Raw genomic sequence first — 22491 nt, 5'->3', positions numbered from 1 at the left:
CTTTTTCAGTTCCTTGATCCTACACACAGTCGGTAGGGCTCCTCGGTCGCTCCCTGCACACAGGGCAGTACGAACACAGAATTATCTCACACAATACACGCCTGGACTGGGATTCGAACCCACGATTCCAGCGTTCAAGCGAGCGAAGGCAGTTTATGTCATAGACCGCGTGGCCACTGCCTTTTCCCTTTGCGATATGTTTGTAAGCACAAGTATGTTTGTTTAATGAAGAAACGGTGAACATGGAAATAGTGTCGGTAAACATAGATTGCAGACATTCAAGATGGCGACAACCGTGTGACTTCACGCGGAAGAATCTATCGAATATATGCAAAAGTACGCCCTGAGAGCAGGAGTATCTCTATTATCGGATGCATGGGCGATATCGGATGTCGATACGATGTATCGGTCTACTAATGACGCAAGTTCCGGTTTATCGTGTGTCTGGAAGTGCCTGTGTGTACAGTGGCTACAGACATGAGAGTGGAAACAAGCGGACAGACATAGGTCGGGTACAGTCCCGGAAAGGAGCACTGCTAGAACCAGTACGGACAAGAAGAAAAGTTACTAGCTGTTATACCTGAACCAGGTTTTACATGCGGCACTCCCACTGCCTGTTGCTCTCATTTTGCTGGTTGTTTGCTTGGTACATTCTTTTCAAACCTGTAGATAGGGGCAGTACTTTCCTCCGAAACGTTGCAGAACTTGTACCAACCTGTACAATTTTAAGCTTTCATAGGGAATACGATGTCAGGCGATCAGTCTTGTCACTGTTGAAATATAAAGCAATGTTTGGGATTATGAACGGTGTCTACGTTAGTATCAACAGGACAAGTCCGCAGTGACGGAATAAGGCGTTGGATTATACCAATGGATCGAGTTCTATGAGACCGAAATACTAGCCACAACATCAGGCTGCATGGACCGACCTATCAACGAAGCAATACACATAAAATTACATCGAGACAATATAAACACAGGAAGGGTTCGAACTCGGCAAAGTATGGAATTCCAGTTTATTAAGGCACCTCAACACACACACACATCACGAAAATCCAAAGAAAACACAGAGAAGAGGATGCAAGACAAGGAAACAAAACAGACTGACAACAGAGATACCAGGTTAAGCAACACGGTGAGAGGTTAGAGCCGGATGGGTGACCGCACAGTGTGACTCCACCTCCTACAGCACAATACACCAATAGGAAGAAGGCATCGATTTGACAAACTAATATAAATATCAGCGACATAGGCCGTTCACCACATCCACCCTGATGATGAACGCTGAGAACTGTGAAATATCGGTTTTTGTTTCGACATTAACATGGCTGATCGACCGAGAACATTTTTGTACTTATCTAGTTCCGGGTAACTTAAACATGTTTCTTGTGCCCTTCATGCAGTAATCCTATATCATGTAAGTGCACTGGGATATAACGCCGTGTAGTCCGTTGAAAGTCAACGGAAATTTCGGAAGAACATGTCGGTTGTTGTGCTTGCTACCTGCTTCCTGCTGGTATCTTTTTGGCTTCTTTTTCAACCCTGAAGATGGAGATGGTGTGTTTCCCCGAAACTTCGGCTGACTTTGAACTGACTACACGGTGTTATATCCAGAAGACCGAACTGTGCATAGCGGCCGCTCTGAGAATCTCAGAAACCCGTGTGATTTAATTAGCATTTGTTTTTTTTTAGTGCTAGTGGGGTGGGACTAAGTCCCTTGAACTGCGGCCACTTCTGGCCTATTGTACCAGCCCCAGATGATAGGTGAGGGTGGTTGTGGAGCAATTGGTGGAATGAGAACTGGCAGAGGAGACCGAAGTACTCGGAGAAAACCTGCCCCAGTGTCACTTTGTCCACCACAAATCCCACTTGTCCAGACCCGGGATCGAATCCGGGCCGCCGCGGTGGGAAGCCAGCGACTAACCGCTTGAGCTGTGGCACGGCCCAGCATCTGTTGTAAGAATTTTAAAATTTCTGTAGTAGAACATATCTGCGGTACAGTGCAGTTCCGGGGCTGATGTGTGAACCAGTTCTCTAACGGGACACACTCTCCTTCAGTCTGTAAATACGAGTAAATAAGCAGCAGTGCTTTTCAAGCAATGCAAACATGTTTATGATTTCTATAGAGCTTTTCCAGTAGGTGCCTGTGATAAATGGCAATGCGTTCTCTCTTGAGAGAAAAGCGAAACAAGTCATTCAGGAACTAACACTCAAATAATGGCTTTGACGAAATTGCAAAATGTTGTATCATTAGAATTCTTGTAACTGTGACAATTAATTGACGTTTCTCTTATCTAATGAACTGCAAGTAGTCCAGTTGACATTAGCAATTTGAAAGCACCAATTCTTATTAAATATTGTGACGCATATGGCCATTGCTAGGCAACGGCTCGGTAAATATATTCCCGAAGTTACGTTTTCAACAATAGGACATCCATTACTATGTAACGGACCAAAAGATACACATTCTTGACAAGAGAATACAGTGTTTTCAGCTGGGTTTGTGCCGAGGAATTATAAGAGGGCACAGTCAGGAAAATTACAGGAGTACAAAGAGTACAACGGAGTTCCCGTCTTTTATCCAGTCGGAAGATGGCAGTGTATCAGATAGTGATCTGTGAACTGTTGTAACCAGTTTTATGAAGGTGTAATAAATTCGATCATGAAATTCAAAACCCGCCTTATTAGTCACGCAAACCCCGGATACGTGACAGTATTTTAAATATGAGTTCCTACCTCGCAGGAAACACTCTGCATGACCATTCGAGTGACCAGCTGTTAAACGTTGCTTAAAAAGTACTCGCTGTTTACTCCAGGATCTTGCGAAACAAATACGTATATTTTTAGACCACATAAAGAGAATTTTAATGTTAAAGCAGGTGATGCATATACTTATCATTATCACAAGTGGAATTTCGTATAACTGCATATCAATTGACGTTTATAAACTACAAATACACAACTGAATAACTTAGTCAGGATTGCTGTTTTCTGGAATGTGCCGCCATGCACTTTGGTACATTATTGACGGTGTTTCCGATAAACTTACTGCCTTCAAATCTTTCTTCTCTCCTGAAAACGGAGGCAGTATGTTCCTCCGAAACATTATTACCTATCTACCGAACTACATATCGTCACAAGATCATACTATTAATACTGACGTCAGAGATAATATAAAAGTTCGCGAGTAATTTAATTATTGCGACGTCATAACAAAAAGCAGTTTAAATTTAATGCATTCAGTCTATTTTTTCATTTTTTCCTTCCGTTTTCTCTGTTCATTTGCTGCTAGGAGACCATATAGGGCACAGTGGGATTCGTTACTAGGCAACCATTTGCAATGTAATGCATAACGCGATGCATAGAAGCCCAAGCCTTTCACAGACTGTGAAGTGGCAACCAAAATTATAAGGAAATAGTTTCTGGCAGGCCGATAGTTCATTTGAAAGGTTTGCTTTTCGCAAACATTGCAGGAAGTTTAGCAAAGTTGCTGTTTCTTTATTATAATACCAAATATTTTTCCCTTGGCGCTACAGCCCCAGTGGGCCTACGCCTACCTCCATGAAACTCTCCGTTTCACTTCGGTTTACTAGATCTTAGACATTCGGTAGGACTCCTTGGGCGGGTGATCAGCTCGTCGCAAGGCCTCTACCTGTACACAAATACAGAAAAACGCACACCAAACATCCATGCCCTGAGTGAGATTCGAACCCACGATCCCGTCTTCCGAGCGAGTGAAAACAGTGCATGCCTTAGACCGCTCGGCTACCGTGACCGGCATAATATACTCTTTGATAATAAGGTTAATTTTTACAGCAAGTTGGGCATTTCCGTAGATTAAAGACTATTATAGTTGGGAGGCGTTCAGGTAATGTTTGGGTGTCTATATTACCCAGCCTGTGTTTATTAAGAAGCTGCAATTCTGCTACATATTAAGATTTAATTTTAGCTAGAGTAAACAAAAAGAAGGAAAGAAGCTCCCGTTAAGCTGCTGGAAGTTCTAACTTTCCATATTTGAATTAATAAAGAAAAACGATATAATGGAACCTCGGACCAATAATCGAGAAAAGTTCGTTAAGTCTCGTGACGTCATATTTAGCCACAAATTGTTTTACTCAGATCTGAATACTGTGTTGGATCTGAGGGTTTCGCAGCGGTGATTGTGAACAGTACTGTCTTCAGGGATATGACGCCGTGTAGTCCGGTATTTCATTTACATTTCGGAGGAAAGAATCACCTCCATCTTCAGGGTGGACAGCGACATAAGGTCATTCACTGCATCGACCCTGATGGTGGACACCGAAGAGATCTGTGAAACATTGACACGGTTGGTAGCACGAGAAAGGTTTAGCACAAATTAATTTTCTTACGTGTGGCCTGACAAGCGTCGGGTCGGAGCATCTCAGAATACATTTCTTGTGTTGTGCTGTTTCACGAAGCCTTCCCTAGCTGCTATATATATATTGTCGAGTGCCGCAATTCTTAAATTAATTTTTAATTGAAAAGAATTTCGACGAAATCTGCCGTGGTCTATCTCAGGTACTACCTTTTTCCCCCCCTACAAGCACCGAGGTAATCCACAAAGAATCTCGCGATGACTGTTGTCACTGGGGAGATCCGAACCGAGCACCGCCTTGGTATGTGTGGAGCGTTACCGCTGAGCAAACCTGCTGTGTCTCAGTTGTGTTCTATACACCTTGCTGCATTCCCCGGGAAGGCTGGATCTTGACAGATACAATGGGTTTGTAGACGCCAGCTGGCTCTTCGTTTCCACGCCGTGTTAATAAGAGCGCCAGGAATGAGAACCGTTTGCTGATCTCAGGATTCCTTGAAGGCCCCTCCCCACTTCAGGGAATAAACAACTGACGGTTCATTTGAGCGTGAGTTGGAGGCTAATATTGTACTGCAAATAAAGCGTACATTACTGGATTGTGGTTTGTTTTACTGGGCTGTCGCTATCTATGAGTATAAAGCGTAGGGATAGTAGAATGGCAAAAATTCCATCATTTAGCTGGAAGGATTGAGGAAAACCATGAGTAAAACTCAGAATAAATGGTGTTGCAAGTCGAATATCAAACCCAACCCCTGCCGAATTAAAGCCGAAGACATTGATAGACCTGCTCGAAGAATACACCGTATTAAACTTTCGTATTGTGGCATGACGCCTGAAAGCCGGAATAGCGAAACCAGAGTAGACGTTCAGTGCTAGGCAATGGCTCGGTAAATGGGTTCCCGCGAAAATGAACACGCACGCAACAATAGAACAACTACAGTCTGTATGCAACGGCGAAGTAAACACACCTCTATAACAGTAGAGGAATTGTTCGGAAACGGTGTTTTCTGTTAGTGCCGCCCCGAGGCTATATAAAAAGGATCTCAGGCCAGCTGAAGGAAAAGTAATTGAGGGAGTCTCTGGAAATGACAGTCGAATGAGTGAGAATAGAAGGCAAGAATGTAAATAGGCTGTGATAAGGAAGACTTCATGTGTGCTGTAGTTACAGTGAGACTGGTATAATTACTGTGTTGAAAACCGTTGCCAGGATACGACTAGTGAAGACTGAGGACCCTACTGTGTGTGTAACGGCGAACTGCTAAAGTGTGTGTAGATCAGCGATAGCGCCGTATTCCTTGTAGTTACGAGTTGAGTGTATAAGTGCAGTAAATCGAATCCAAACCCCTTCTTACAGTCACACCCTCCCCCAAATATGTAGCAGTATTATTAACTTCGCACGGTTTCGCCCGTGTTCTTTTCCAGTGTTATCGAATCATATTACGAGCCCGATGTTTGACGTAATCTCCCACGAGCAATACACACAAATATTCAACAATAAACTATCTCTTTATACAGTTTAATTCAGACATCGGCGTCGAGGTACGGTCAGTACTCGAAGAATAGACAAGATACACTGAAATAAATGACTGCTCTCTCATTCGTGACTTACTACGTAGCTTATGTTCATGCGGCGTGTTAGCGCGCGACAGTTTGTTGCTATGGTAACCTAAAACTTCTTAATGGCAACGATAAATCTCGCTTACGATTGTTTTTTTAATTTATGTAATAGGATGTATAGGATGGAGCAGAAGTTTGTGTACAGATTGTAGGTCTCTTTTAAAATGTGTGCATTAATGTTTGCTTACAGCTGTAAACTTGTGGTTCGTTTTCAGGCAGAAATTTTACAATTATGCTGTAACATACTATATCATCCTGTTTTAATTTATTTACTTTCATGAAATTTTGTTGTTGTTTTGCTGTTGTTATTAACGAACATTGTCGTGGACCGGAATGCAATATGTCTATTGTGCGGTGAACACTTTTGGAGCACCATTATGCAAGTGTAACTTTGTTTGCATAGCTAGTGTAATTAATTACACATATTTGTTGTTCACTGTACCGATGAAGTACGTTCTTTCATGTAACTGAATGCAAGTTGGGCCGGTTACTGTAGCGTTTAAACAGACCTTACTCCCTGCTGAGTTATCTGGATTAAGAAGCGGCGACTGTTCCGTTTGTGTACCTAGCTACAACAGTGGCCAATATTGTATTTTGCAGTAGATAAATTCAACCTCAATAATGATCTATGTATGAAGTCAGCTAACATGAACTGGGCTGTTTGTGGTCTCACACGCGGCATATACACCGTGTCAAAACCTAGAAATTCGAAATTAACACAGTGGTACATGTTTCGCATTCCGAAAGCCACGGGTTAAAATCTCGCCCAGGACATCGGTTATGATTGAGGCTTTTCGTGGTTTTCATCAGTCCCTACATATGAATTCAAGGATAGCATAGTTAACATAGTTAACATAGTTATCCTAACATAGTTAGGATAATATTCAAACGATCATTGAAATGGGGTATATGGATAGAGACTGGATTCAACAGGACACGGTAGTGTCTGGAGATGAGTCCTTGTAATTTCGGCCTCTCAGCCTTTAAATGCTAGTGTTCATGTGAGCAAAATATAAATGTTCGGGTCCTGCCTTCAGGTAAAAATAAAGCTATCCCTGTAACAGGCCTTGGAGGCCCATAGGGTTCTGAAAATTCGAGGCTTACCCATTTTCTAGGCAATCGGCTCACAGATGGCGGTGAGGCTGTCAGCCTTACGCGCCGACCGCCCTTATGCCTCAGGAAGAATCCTGGTACTCATTTCTGTTAGAGACTGAGTCGACCCCAGGGCCATAGTGCGGCTGGAAGGATTAGGTCAATTGAAAAATCCACTGAGCTCATCAGGAGTCGAACCTGCGCCCTTCCGACTTGTAGCGTAGTGCCTCAACTAACTACACTACCTACGTTCCCACCTCATGACTCGTAGTTCGCGGGTTCAAATACCCGGCTGAGGTCGTCCAATTTTTAAGGACGGAAAAATTCAGGGAACAAGTCCTCCGGGAGGGACTTTAAGCTGTGGGTCCCGTGTCGTAGCTTTACGGCACGTAAAAGAACCTCATATCTTCAAAGGAGGTCACTGAGCCAAATTACGGACGNCGTTTCCCGCCCAACAGCAGTCTCTAATACCTCCGGTAGATGGGGGAAGCATTATAGATACCTCTCAGCTAGTAGAGCCGGTCTCGCTGGCTGGGCGGGACTGATGGTAAGCACCAGTACCGGTAGGATATAGAGACTGGTAGAAATCATAGAGGGAAGCACAATGGACCAATACAGGCCTAAGTGCATGGGGAAACCCACCCTCTCCAATAACTAACTAACTACACTACCTCGTGCTCCGTTTAGTTTAACAGTTATCTAAATGTTGAAACAAACCCTGTGGAAAAAAATGCATAGTGTTAAAGGCCGATGAACTGTCTTTGCTCGCTCGAACGCTGGGGTCGTGGGCTCGAATCCCACTCAAGGCATGAATGTCTGTGTGTAGGTAGCGGCCTTACAACGGGCTGATCACTCGTCTAAGGTGTCCTACCGTCTGTGTAAAAAGATTACGAAATTGAGGAAGAGGCCAAGGCCCAAGAAAGGGCTGTAGAGTCATTGATGAATGAATTTTAATGTTACAGCGGTTGAAGCGTATAGTACAGCGTGTCTAAACATCTTTATTGTTACGTCATCATTATGTAGTGACGCGTGACTCGACAAGGAAGCTACCAGATTTCATTTTTAACGTAAGGTGACAAGCCAAATCACGGTACCGGTAATACCGCTGAACACGCAGGACATTATGAGTAAAATAAAGCACAATCCTTCGTAAAGTGGCTTGCTTACTCAAGGTATTTATGACGTAACAACGAAGATGTCCTGGACAGACAATAGTAAGAACTGGTTGTGAACAGTGAATTGCAGAAATCAGCCATTTGGGCTTGTGGAAGTGGCACTTATTCCCTTCTTAACCACACAAAGGCACGTTGTGCTAATGCAGATGTCCAGCTACTAATTCATGCTGAACGTAATAGACCGCAGCTGGCAGAAACCTTCCCACGTTACAGGAGCAATTGATTTTTTATAATTAAAATCGTGACTTGAATTATTGGACAGTGGATGCAAATGGCATAAAATATGTGTTTCTGCGGCTCTGAGAAACTGCCCTCGCATTCGAACTGTGTCAGACGAAACACGTGTTTCAGTGTCGATATTGCGTTTCTTTCCATCTACGAACACTCATTCTGTTGCTCAAGAAATTTCTTGCCTTTTGTGAAATCCCCAAGGTTCATTACCGTGTTAAAAAACTGTGTTCTTTTTGTACTGAAATCTTTCTCTTCCTAGTAATCAAAATATAAAAATAATGACATCATATCAGCCATGTAGGTAATATTTAGCCTACTTTACTTATGAAACACCGCCTCTGTGGTCCAGTGGTCAGAGTTCTTGGCTACAGATCCAGAGGTCCCGGTTTCGATTCCCGGCGCTACCAGATTTTCTGAGAATTAGTGTGTCTGGAACGGGGTCCACTCAGCCTCGTGAGGATAACTGAGGAGCTATTTCAAGTAAATAGCGGCTCCCGTGTAGAAAACCGAGATTAACGGCCGTGGGGATCCGTTGCACTGTTTACGTGACGCCCTCTATCCTCCAAAGTTGGCACTAAATTCGCCGACAAGCGGCGGTTGCTCGGTCGGTATAGTTCGCTTGCGGATTAAAACCACGGAGAGAACTGTACTTCTTAAAAAAAAAAAAACAGAAGCAGGCTTATGAGATCACCTTGCTGTCTCTCTGAGTATCTGCATGTGTGTGTCCATCTCGCTGTGAATCCCCGCTAATATTTAAGGTTTATGAGGCTTGTGAGGTCAAGTTGCTGTCTCTCTCTGTGCGCAGAGTGTTACAATTTCGACTTCGATCGTTCTGTGGGCGACAGTGCAGGTTTTGAAGCTGTATTTGATAATAGCAGTAATGTCAGTTGTTTTCTGTGTGTCCGCTGCGTAGCCCCTGGGAGATATGCATTAGTGAGGTGTGTGTAGTCATGACGTCTACAAGCAGTGGTGCGCATGACGGGTGATGTACCGGTACCGGTTCTCACGGTCTCTCCGCTTGCAGATTTCTTATATTTTTTCTTCTACCCTGAAGATGGAGGCGATACGTTCCTCCGAAACGTCGGTTAACACCACATACACACGGTACCAAATCCCAGAAGACTGCTTTCTTCATAGTCACCGCCGTGAAAGCCTCAAATCTTACAGAGCATATGGAAATGTTCAAGACGTTCTTTACACAGGACCTAACTGAGATATTCGTCCGCGAGACAAATATATATGCCGAACAGGAAAATTCAGTTGTATGACGAGAGAGTAGAAAACCTGTGAGTGAAGACGAGACACTTTTCATGTTCTTAACATAGTTCAGAACCCCACTCATAAGTTCGTATTATTTTGACAACTCCTGTATTTGGCTGTGTAGAGTTAGTGAATCGATTTGTAACAATATCTGAATTTATGCGCTTCAGTAACAGTGACAGCAAAGATACATATCCTCCTATCATCCTCCAAAACTTTCTTAAAAAAATGTATCCAGTGATGTCCTATCTGGACAGCAAATTTCAAAATTGTACATTCCTGGCCAGAATATAGCTGACAGCAAGGAAAGGGAGGCTTTCATTCAAACACTACTTTCTATTGAAGTAATCAAAGTCTTACGAACTTTGTGAATGCAGCTCGGGTTGTCTTTGCTCTTTCACTATTTATACTGGAAGAGACATGAGATTCCAGGCAACATTGATATCAGAGGAGAAAAGCAAAATAACAGATGTTGTGTTGTCTCTTTTGGAATCGTTGCTTGGTAAAGGCCACGCATTGTGGATGGGCAACTTGTGCAGAACAGCAGCAGTGGCTAAACTGGTCGTGTTGGGACTGTAACCGGAACAGGAAAGACATGCCTGAGGAAAGCGGAAAGAGAGCTGAGCATCTGGACCAATGTCTGCGCTGAAACGGAGCAATAAGATGGCGGCTAAATGAGCAGGGGTAAAACAAAACGAGACGAAGGAAAAGCGAAACCGTTTCAGATTTTGATCCGAAAAATAAGCTACTTCGCCCTTACGGTTCGGAAAGAGAAAGAAATGACAAAATGGTACATCAAAATACATCTGTATTCAGAAGATCGCTCAATGGTACAGTTCTCAACTCCATCTTTATCTGCAGAGAACACTTACAATGGGAAGCGAATTCATCACTTGAAGTGCAGAAAGAGTATGGTTCCGCCTCCATTTGTACAACACGGAGGTGCCAGGGAGACACACCACAGACAATGCAGCGCATTTCCCAGAAAGGCTTCCTCCAACTGAAAGCAAGTGAAGGCCAGCAGTGAGGTGTGTAGTGTGTAAGGGGAAGGAAATGCTGTTTTGGTGCGCTGATTGTGAGGGCTGCTTCCAGACGCACCACGCGAAGTTCAGTTTCCCTCTTTACTGCTTCCCTTTCATGTTGAGTGGATTCGTGTGGCTAAGGGCACAGTCCAGTGGAGGGCTTGTGTGAACACGGTAATGAACCTTCAGGCTGAATTGAGTGTCTGTGCGACTGTTAGCTTCTCAAGATAGTTAGTTGCTCATGAAGTATGATTAGAGAACGTAGTCTTTTGTAATATCGATGGGAAATTCCATTCAGTTGTTCGTCGTAATTTTTCATTCTTTGTCGCGAGTGGAGGAATTAGAATAACAGATTTTTAAGAAATCGCGATACTTTAAGGGATACACAGAGAGAATTTAACTATCTGAAGTATCTGTTTGAAGTCTGTAGTGTATCTGAATGATATATTAAAATTCAGTCCGTACCTAACAAGAAACATTACGTCTCCGCTACAAAGCCCAACCGGTTAATGCTGTTTAGGGAAACAGTCGCTGTTTATTGTGAGAACCATACGGAACACACAGACACACTGTGTGGGCAGAATGCAGAGTTTTAATATGTTATAATCAAGTGGTCCATATATTTAACAATGTATTTTAAAGGTTAAACCGTACAAATAAATTCCAGAAAAGAAATAAATTTGGAAGAGGAAGCCGAGATAGAATTTATCTTTGGAATAAATTGAGTCTCACCCACACCGTAACCAACATATCACTTCCTCCAAAATTTAATAACTCAGTGCTTAGGAGGGAGAATAGTTCTTGCAATATGTTGGTTAGTTCCAGCCACTGAATGGCACAAGCTCTGGTGTCTGAGGCTTTGATACAACGCCACCAGACCGCAGCACCCCTTACTTTATCGAAAGTCTGTTTTATTACGGCTCTAGCTCTGCAGTCATGGCCGCGATGTAAAGATCTATAGCCCCTACTGCGTGTGAAGTAGCTCGGATGGAAGAATGTAGTGCTGTTGTCAGACTTAGACCGTCGAACCTTGTAGTCGCAAGTTGCAGTTATTAGAATACTTACGGTATAGCGAACGGATGAGAGAACTCGTTGGAAAAGGAAAGTGTTTTTCAGTGTGCCTGCCGAACACGTTAGTGTCGGTCAATGCCATTTCGAGGCGTGTAGCACTGATCTCTGATACGAGGAATCATAAAATCGCTGTTGGACACTAAAAATATGTCCAGACAATAGAATGTCGCGTTTAGGTCTGTTTGTCTTGCATTGGGCAGTAGTTTTCTTCTGACTTCCCGTGCTACAGAGATTTACGCAAATGCCTCTTTGGATGTAGTTTGGGTAGGTAAGGTTTGGTTGTGTCAAGGGAGGTTAGGTTAGGGATTATGTGCACCGTTCGATATTTCTTTATTCTGAACTGGTGTAACACTCGTTGAAAATCAACGGGAAATCCTTTTATTGTGTCTTGTTACTATTCATGTAAGCTATCATGCTGTTTTCAACTCATACTGTTTCCTGCGCTCCTTTGCAGGCTTACATTTTATCGAATGATACGTCGAAATTAAAGCCGTTACGAATAAAACGCAAAGATAAAACCGTCCCGTCTATGTAGAATACCACACTTCACATATCCACATGAAAATATCATTATCCACAGAATAGACACGATACACCGAATCAAAAAGGCCGCTCGCTCTTTGGCGACATAGTAGATAACTTGTATTTATGTAACTTGCTAAAGCTCGAAAATTCGTTGCAATGGTAGGTGGAAATTTTACAATGACAGCGATATAACTTGCCCTTAAGAACTTATGTGCAAAGAAGAATTAGTCATGAAACGTCAACACAGCAGGGGTAGAGTATTAACAGCCTTCAGTCAATAACAGTTTTGGAATTAGCCACACATTTTTAATAAAGGAAATCAACGATTCCATCCATTATATATTTTTTTATTTTTCTTGCTGCTTCTTTTCGTAAGGGACTTCTTGATTAAACCTGAAGATGAAGGCAGTGCGCTTCTTCGAAACGTCGGTAAATCTCCATCACATACACGTTATCGCATCCTGGAAGACGGTGCTTTATGTTTGTTGTTCAAGTTCTTTCACATTGAATAGCAATAGAATCGCTGGCTATGTAGATTTTCTGAGTAGCAGACAGACGGATAGTTGCAAATTTCGCCTTCTGACTACCAAGCTCTGTCGTTGCACTACTTGCTAGAAACACCAGGACAACTTTGGGGTAAGTACAGCTGCACCGAAACCCCCACAATTTTTCTTCAAATATCCATGCATCTACAACAGTCATAATTTGAGAGCCTATGCTTTTCTCTGATAATCTATTTGTCACGCTTGGTGCCATCTTTTGACAGAAATGCTATACTGATTGATAAACATCGGGCCAGTCTCTTTGCCTCTAGCGGTTTAACGCCAAGAAACCCGAACCGAACAATTCGGATGTGGCTTTGTGAAATATTACATGTTTTTGTGGGTTTATTATGGAAGCATTTCAGCAACAAAACTGTGTAAGATAAATGTTCCTGTATTCCATTTATAATCTAACATATTTCCTGCGACTCCGAATGCTGTCCGTAGTGGAACAATATGCTGTGTTTTGTAGCGTGTAGATTATGGAGCACAGCCCTCCTCTGATATGGTTACAGAAAGGAAATATACAATTTCTGTTAACAGAGCGAGGAACATTGTGGTGCTTAAACGGTATTATAATGGAAGGTTTGAGTTGCCTTATGAAAGTTAGCTTTGCCCATTTTAATACCATATTTCTTCAACTCCCATAAAATCACTCGTTATGACTACGGTTCTCTTTGGGCGTAGCACATTTAGTTTGCAGGAGCTACCAGGGCTGGAAGGGGATGTTAGAAGTTAATTTATCACATTGTGTTATTATGAATGAGAAGTTAATTTACTGTTAAGTCTCCATTGTTGTAATATAGTTCAAGGCAAAAGGAAATTGTTCCATGTTCCCCACCCCATTTCTCCTTTTTGCTTCGTAACAGCCCTCAGAGTCTTCTCCCTCGCTTGCCACATTTTTATTATAATTTTATTCTCCCTTAAAACACAAAACGCTGTTCCCTTACATCCCTCCCCTTCCCCTAACATAACCTCTTCGTGTCATAATTGTTATTTCACCCCGTCTTTTAACATGTATCCCTATTCATTTCATGTCACTAATCAGGCAGACACCAGTTATTGACAAAATATGAAACCAGGCGTAAAATACGTTACCCAATGTTCTCTGTCTAAAACATCCCCGACGTTACGTCATGCATTGAGTAGGTAACCTTACGGAAGAAAAATCCCCTATGTTCAACGAGACCTCAGGTCTTTGTGATTTTGGTTTCCAACGTATGTTTAACATACAAGTTAGAAAATTTCTGATGATGACGTAACGATTTACGTCACTGCCTGATGATGACGCATCCTATAAGATGGTCTGGATATTTTTGGTGTGTGGTGAGACTGAGTCCACTTGGTACGTCGGCCACTGTTTGGCCTATTGTACCAGCCCCGGTTGATAGATGATGATGATGAAGAAGAATGTGGACCAGTCGGTGGAATAGAATTGGCAGAGAAAATCGAAGTGCTCTGATGAAATCTACCCCCGTGCCTCTTTGTCCACCAAAAGTCACACATGATCTGACCTATGCACGAACCCGGGCCGCCGCAGTGGGAAGCCGGCGACTAACCACCTGACCCATGGTACGACCCAAAGGTTCGGACGTCTTACAAAAGCCGGAATAGCTCAGTCACTATAGTGATTATGTTGTGGTATGAATGACCGCGGAATAGGAGTTCGGTTCATGGTAGCGACTGATATGATTCTCTTGTGCGCACTATCCAGACCGGTTCTGGGTTCAAACCTACCATTTTGTCAAACTGTACCAGTAGGAAACCGACCGGAGCGTGAAGCTAACCACTCTCCTCCGTTTGAGCTGATGTAAAGAGCGGACAGAATTGGCTCAATTTGCCTTCTATTGCCTCACTGCCGTGTTCACACTGAAGTTGAGTGCCTGGTGTGTTCACAGACATGGTTTCGACGACCGAGTCCTGTTTATGAGGTTGGTAGACATGTAGGATAATTCTATCTATGTCTTTACATCTACTGCATGGGACGAATGTGGTAAGACTTGTGAACATACGGAATAAGGCGGATTTCTTACATACAAGTACCTCTTGAAGAAACTGGCGAGGTTTTTAAAATTTATTTTTAAGCGAAGAGTTCTGCCTTCTGAGATGTGACACCGTGTAGTCTGTTAGAAGCTTACAGAACTCTCGGAAGTAAGGTGCTGTCTCCATCTTCATGGTTTCGTTACTTACTTTTCGACCATGAAAATGAAGGTAGTACTTTCCTCCCGAAACGTCGCTGTACTTACACCAGTCTACACGATGTAATATTCCAGAATACAGTACACTTAAAATTTAAAATGACGTCAAGAATTACGTTTTATGATAAGAAATTTCAAAATTTATTTTTTGAAAAGTTATGCCTTACCTGAATTTCTCTCTTGACTTGAGCTTCTCAGTTTGGTAGCTGTGAAAAGTGACATTCTCACATATAACGCTTTGTGGTTCCGTGGAAGTTCACCGACATTTCGGAGAAACGTCCTTCCATCTTCGGTGTCAAAAAGTATGCTAAGTAAGCAACCCGGCTGGATGGTTTATTATTCAACCCTGAGGATGGAGGCTCTAGATGTCTCGGAGACATTCGCGAACTTAGTCAGTTCACACGGCGTCACATCGCAGAAGGCATAACTCTGAAATGTTTGTGTTTAAACAGTCCGTTTTATCAGATGGACAGAGAAAATGTTTGCAGCCATATTTTATTTCGTAGCTTCCGAGAATATGCGAAATGCATGAAAACAGTGAATTTTCAGTCTTTCTTTTTTTTTTGCACTAGACACGTTGTTCTTCCCCCTCCTTATTTTACTAGATTCAATTTTTCTTTGTGTTCCCGTAGCAGTTTTAGTCGTACCCTACTGTGCCTTGTTCACCGGGGCACACAGGTCTGTCTGTGTTCGTGTGCGTTTCGCTTGCGCATCTTCTGTTCTGTGTGGCGTGTTCTTCCATATTGTGCGGGATAGTTACATTAAAGTTTCATCCTGCAATTTTCATCTTCATTTCTCCCGTCAACTCTCAAAGGTGAGCTTTCATTTTATCTCATTCTCTCGCTCTCTTAGCCATTCAAAAACACAGTGGTAAATATATGTACCATCTGCTTTAGCATTCAGAGACGCCCCATTTAAGGGGGGAGGGGCGCCAGTACCACATGGCATACCTCCAGTCCAGCGAGGGTAAATATTTGTACCCAGAGGGCAACCGATACACGTGTTAGGTGAACCCAAGAATAAAATACGTGTACTGTTGTGGACAGTTGTATCAACACTAACACCCTCAGTGCTCTAAAAGAAGAGACTTGTGCATTTCCTAATATTGTGTATCATTTCTTTAAATAACTATTTAATTTTTAATTATTTTATACATAAAATTATTTTAAACCATATCTATTGTAACACCCGTTGAAAATTCAACGGGAATTCTCGTTATTTCTTATATCGTACTACTAACTTCCCCTGCTTTCTCCTGTGTTCCTTTCCCGGCCTACTTGTTATCGAGCGATGCGCCGACAAACAAAAAACAAACTCCGTGGCCTGTAGTCTGCAAGCGAACTATACCAACCGAGCGACCGGCGCCTGTCGGCGAAGTTAGTGCCAACTTTTGCGGAGAGAGGGTGTCGCGTGGTCAGCGCAACGGATCCCCAAGGCCGCTAATCTCGGTTTTCTAGACCGAAGCCTCTATTTCCTTGAATTAGCTTCTCACGAGGCTGAGTGGACCCCGCTCCAGACCAACTACGCGATGTGTCGACACCGGCGTTTAAAGCCATCTCCAACAAATAACAAGCACAAATAATCGCAAAACTCCTTCTTTATAAAGCATATTTCATTTTACATAACCACGTAAAAATATTATAAATACTCACATTAGAGACACGATACACTGAAACAAAATATTTCTCTCTCGTTCGTGACCTACTACATTGTTTGCGTTCATGTAATTTGTTACCTCTATACAATTCGTTGCTATGGTAGTCCAAATTGTGTAATGGCAGGGCTGAATCTCATGGTAACAGACCTCCTGTACAGGAATATGCAGTTTTCTCGTCAGCTGATACATCAGGCTAAATTGCGTACATTTCAAATTTGCGCAAAATTTACTCATATGTTCGGATAACCGAGGGCATGGAAGTGGCTTTGTACCGAAATCTGTCTGCATTTTTTACGAAATGGGAAGAGACTGTAGGATATCGGTGGGAAAGACGGAAGGAAATAGACCACTGAGAAGACCAAGGCGTAGGAGGGTGGACAATATTAAAATGGATCTTACAGAGACAGGTGGGATGTTATGGATTAGATTGATCTGGCTCAGGATATAGACCAGTGGAGGGCTCTTGTGAACACGGTAATGAACCTTCGGGTTCCATAAAATACTGGGAGATTCTTGAAAGTTGCAAAATTGGCGGCTTCTCAAGAAGGGCTCAGCTCCATGAGTAAATAAGTAAGAAACTTAGTAAAGGAAGAGACTGTACTTCAAGTAGCAGAAAAGAAGAAAATTATACCTATCTGTTGGTAACAGGCCGATCACAGTGGCTGTTGGTAACGGGCCTATCACGGTGGCCGCACAGTCTAAGGCAGGAACTATCTTCGCCCGCTCGAACACAGGGGTCTTGGGTTCGAATCCCAATCAAGGCATGGTCGTCTGTGTGCGTTTATTCTGTGTTTATACCGTGCTGTGTGTAGGTAGCGGCCTTGCGACTGGCTGATCCCCGTCCATGGAGTCCTACCGTCTGTGTGCATTAGGAAACTGAAAAAGCTGCCAGTTTCAAACAGAGGGCCGTACATCTAACCGTTTATGAATGTTGGTAATGGGCTTCAGGGAGTAACATCCCTGAATACAGGAGTCTTCACAATTTTTGCCTTACGAACATTTTTATTTCTTTATTAAGTCGGTTTACAGAATCCCTACTGAGACTGTACCCTCCCTTCTAATAATATGAACCTAACTCTTTACCCTATCCCTTGAAACCCCTCGACTTCTCCATCTTTATATTGCGTACCGGAAATTGCCAAGAACTTGGAGGAGCAAACATTTTAATTACTTCCGAACACGAGAAGCATAAGGTGATATCCTTTAATGTCGGCCCCAGAACGGATTGTGGTTATATCCTTGAGAGAACAGCGTGTATGTAACCTATTGAAGACTTTCCTATCCAGAGTGAAGCAAAGTTTATTTGCATCTTTCCTGAACAAGCTACATTATACCGTTCACATTTATGGCTTCTGAACACAAATGTCTTTGAAGTTTGACTGCAGTTGAATACGCCTCAACATCACGAGGCAATCAGTCATGTGCGGGGTGAAGAAGTTCATCACGAGATCCTGTGACTTCACATTGTATCACTAAGCAAGTAATTAAACTGAGCAGAGGAGGGAAATCCCAGTATTTAAAGAACTTGGACATTCATTACTGTGGCTACAAGAGCCCGCTTCTTGTCCCTATCCTGAGCCAGATGAATACAGTACACGCCTTTAAATATTGTGGAGTTTAGAGCCGTTGCTGGGTAACGGCAGCGAAACAACGCTTGTTGCGGGGTCACGCGATCGGATTCCCGCGGAAACTGTTAGCATACGAGAGTGAACGGCGTTGTCTACGCGGATCGTGCCGAGGAGGTAGAAGGAAGAGAGTTTTGTACTGGAGGCTGTGAGAAAAAGAGACAGTTGGAAGGAAGCCGCCATTCAGAAAGGACTTGAGCGGGAAGGCTGAAGAATCTCCACTGTTAGAAGCCGTTACCGGGGAACGGCTGGTGAAGACACAGTAAGCTGGAAAAGACTTAAGCTGGTGCTGTTGTGATTTGTGAATGTGCATTCTTAGTAGAAATTATTATTATTATTATAATTACCAATATCTACGCTATGCTGTGTCTGTAATTGGCCTTGTGGCTGTTGACTCGGCACATAAATAATAAAGAATTTAATCGAACCATTATTGTATAAACTGTCTTATTTTGTATTTTATGTGCAAGTTTTGTTGCTTTTTCTACATACTCATGCCAACTTTGTAATTGGCCTGTGGGCTGTTAAGTTTGTATATAAATAGACAGGAATTGAATTATTATGTGTATATCTGAATCATTTCACGAAGCTGTTAGTACCCGATCTCCGTGGTGTCGAACGTCGTGGTGATTGATGAATGACGAAGTACTGATTTAGAAGGGATCTGGCAGGGAGCGGTCTCACCTAATGCATTTGTTTGGAAGGAATGATAAAATCCACGAAACACATCAGCTATAATAACAGGTCTTCCGGGCGAGACTCGACCCAAACACGTCTAGACTATGAGTCTGGACGCTACATTAACCTGCTCGGTTCTGTACTATCCCTGTAACAGGGCATAGAGGTCCATAGGGTTGTGAGACGTTGAGACTCCCACATTTTCTAGACAATCGGCTCGCAGATGGCGGTGAGGTTGTCAGCCTTACGCGCCGGTCGCCCTTTATCCCTCAGGAAGATTCCTGGTACTCATTTCTGTTAGAGGTTGAGTCGATCCCAGGGTCTTAGTGCGGCTGGAAGGTCTAAGTTAATTGAAAAAGGCAGTAACGTCAACGGGAATTGAACCTGCGACTCTCCGGCTTGTAGCATATTGCCTCAACCAACTACGCTGCTACGTGCCCCTTCGGATACATGGAATGCTTTTTTCTATTTTGGACCTTTTAATGTTTGTGTGTGTTGTTTTGTTTACATGACTGTACCTTAGTAGGAAGAAGTTGAGTTAGACCTTTGGGGACCTAAATTACTTCTCTGTGGAAGGCAGAAGAAACGAGTGCTGCTATCTCGCAAGAAACATTTTATTTTTTCCACTCTCTTTTTAACACAACACTCTCTTCGTATCCTCTCTCCACACCCTCTCCTTGCGAGGCGGCGGCAGCGTATGTACGCTCTGGATTCTGTTATTGAACTGGCTTTACGCTACAATAGCCTAGTCAGGAGACAGTGAAATTTGTTTACTTAGACGTAATTCCAAACAATGGCAATGCCATTTTCTTTAATTCTATGTTATCTGCCGTCTGAATTTCATTACCGTCCCTTGCAACGCACTCTGCGTCACTGTTTAAACATCTCTGCATTCAAAACAGAACTTCTAGAATTCTTATTAATCCCCTGGAAGACTAAACTCAGCGGTATTTTTATTTTACTGCCGTCTAATCTCATGGTTATTTGCGAGATAATTGGCTTTTCTTAACTCATCAAATCAGTCATGAGATGTACGTTGGTCTCCGAAGCTAACGAACTGAAATTCCTGTCATGAGTACCAACATAAAATTCACTTCATTTACTTCGCCGTTATTCATTTTTCTTAGCAGTTACACGGAGGTTAAGTTGGTCAGCCTCTTCATTGGAACGGGACACAAAATCTAGAAACAAAGATAGATAAAAATCGTTGGAAAATATTCTGAAAATCGAAAATCTTGGCAGGGCAGGAATTAATGCTCTCAACAGTAGAAGGACATCCATTTCTAGATAACGGGCCAATAAACACCTTCCCGCGGAGACAGATTCTTGGCAAACAGCCAATTGTTAAGTAACAGGCGAATAAACATACATTCTAGGACAACAGAAGGAAAGTGTTTTCCGTGGAGTCGTGCTGGGGAATTGTAAGCGACTCGAATAGCTAGCAGTTAACAGGAATACAGGAGAGCATAGAAGAGTACAACGGAGTACAGCAGAGGAAGAGATGGAGAATGGAGCGTGTCCTAGTGATTTGTGAAGTTGGTAGATCAGCGGTAGCGCTATAATTGGTTGTGATTACGAGAGATTGTACAAGAAGGTGTTAATAAATCCAATCATCCAATCCAGAATCCGTTATTATTAGTCACGGGACCACGAACACTTGAGATTATTATTATTATTATTATTATTATTATTATTATTATTATTATTATTATTATTATTATTATTATTATTATTATTATTATTATTATTATTATTATTATTATTATTATTATTATTATTATTATTATTATTATTATTATTATTATTATTATTATTATTATTATTATTATTATTATTATTATTATTATTATTATTATTATTATTATTATTATTATTATTATTATTATTATTATTATTATTATTATTATTATTATTATTATTATTATTATTATTATTATTATTATTATTATTATTATTATTATTATTATTATTATTATTATTATTATTATTATTATTATTATTATTATTATTATTATTATTATTATTATTATTATTATTATTATTATTATTATTATTATTATTATTATTATTATTATTATTATTATTATTATTATTATTATTATTATTATTATTATTATTATTATTATTATTATTATTATTATTATTATTATTATTATTATTATTATTATTATTATTATTATTATTATTATTATTATTATTATTATTATTATTATTATTATTATTATTATTATTATTATTGCGTTGAATGTATTGAGACCATTGTCAGACTGTTCGCGAAAAGAGACACGTCGGGGCGCAAGAATGTGGATGGAGCGCGGAGTGTCCTGCAAGGAGAGCTGAGGATTTCAACACTCTTATAGACTTACTGGGTCGATTTTACTTTTTCGTTTCCTCGCGTTTCATTCCATTCTGTTTTCAATCTTCTTTTACGTCTCTTCTTCATCGTAGAGATTTTTTTCTCTCTTTTATATTTGTGACCTTCGTTCGTTCTGTGTTCAGAGCTTCCAGTTCTTAAAGTGGAATGCACTTGGCCGCTCCAGAATTTGATCAATCTGACGGAGTCTCTTTCTGGACTCTTGTGTCCGTGTGTTTGCGTGGTTTCATGCTAGTCCAGCAATACTCTTGGGGGATGTCCGCGTTACGTATTTCTCACCCTCGGGGGTGATTGACTATTGATTCGGCTTCTGCGACTTCTGTATCAGCATCTTGCAGTGAGAAGTGTGAAACTGGGAACAAGAATTCTACGAAGGATTTTTTTTATCCCCATAAAAATGTGATATAGCGAAGAAATGAGAGCTTTGAAGGGTTACCATAGCAACGAATTCTCGGGCGTTAGCACGTTGTTTGAACCCAAGTTTTGCAGCAGGTCACGAATGATAGAGTATATTTTTCAGTGTATCGTGTCTATTCAGTGAGTACTGAAAATAATTTGATGCGGATACGTGAAATGTATCATGTTGTACTAAGGAGTTGGTTTATGAATGACTGTTTGTGCGTGCTATTTGTGGGACATGGTGTTTGCCTCGATGTACCGTACAGTAACACACAGGACTGGAAATTAATGTGGGGAAAAGCAAGGATAGATAATAATACGAAGACTTATGCAACAATTGGTGAGACTCACCGCTCAATTCTGAAGAAGGTTAACACTGCTCTTTTTTAAATTTCATAGAATTTACAAGATTTGAGTTTCTCACTGCAGTGAATATGAATTTTACTCTATTGTGAGATGTGGCGCTTTGTAGTCTGATAGAAATATATGAGCTTAACGTTACCCTGTTCTGAAGACAGAGGCAGTAGCTTCCTCTGAAACGTCGATACTTTCTTACTGTAATATTAGTCCATCCACTTCAGGACAAAATTCTCACTGTTTTAATAAGCAATTCGTTATGTTTGCATAAACACTGAAACACTAAGACCGTTATTTTCACGTATAAATTCTCCGACAACCGGCGGTCGCTCGCT

This window comes from Cryptotermes secundus, unplaced genomic scaffold (genome assembly GCF_002891405.2).
Source record: "Cryptotermes secundus unplaced genomic scaffold, Csec_1.0 scaffold136, whole genome shotgun sequence".
Classification (NCBI taxonomy): domain Eukaryota; kingdom Metazoa; phylum Arthropoda; class Insecta; order Blattodea; family Kalotermitidae; genus Cryptotermes; species Cryptotermes secundus.
Note: the sequence above shows the minus strand (reverse complement) of the source record.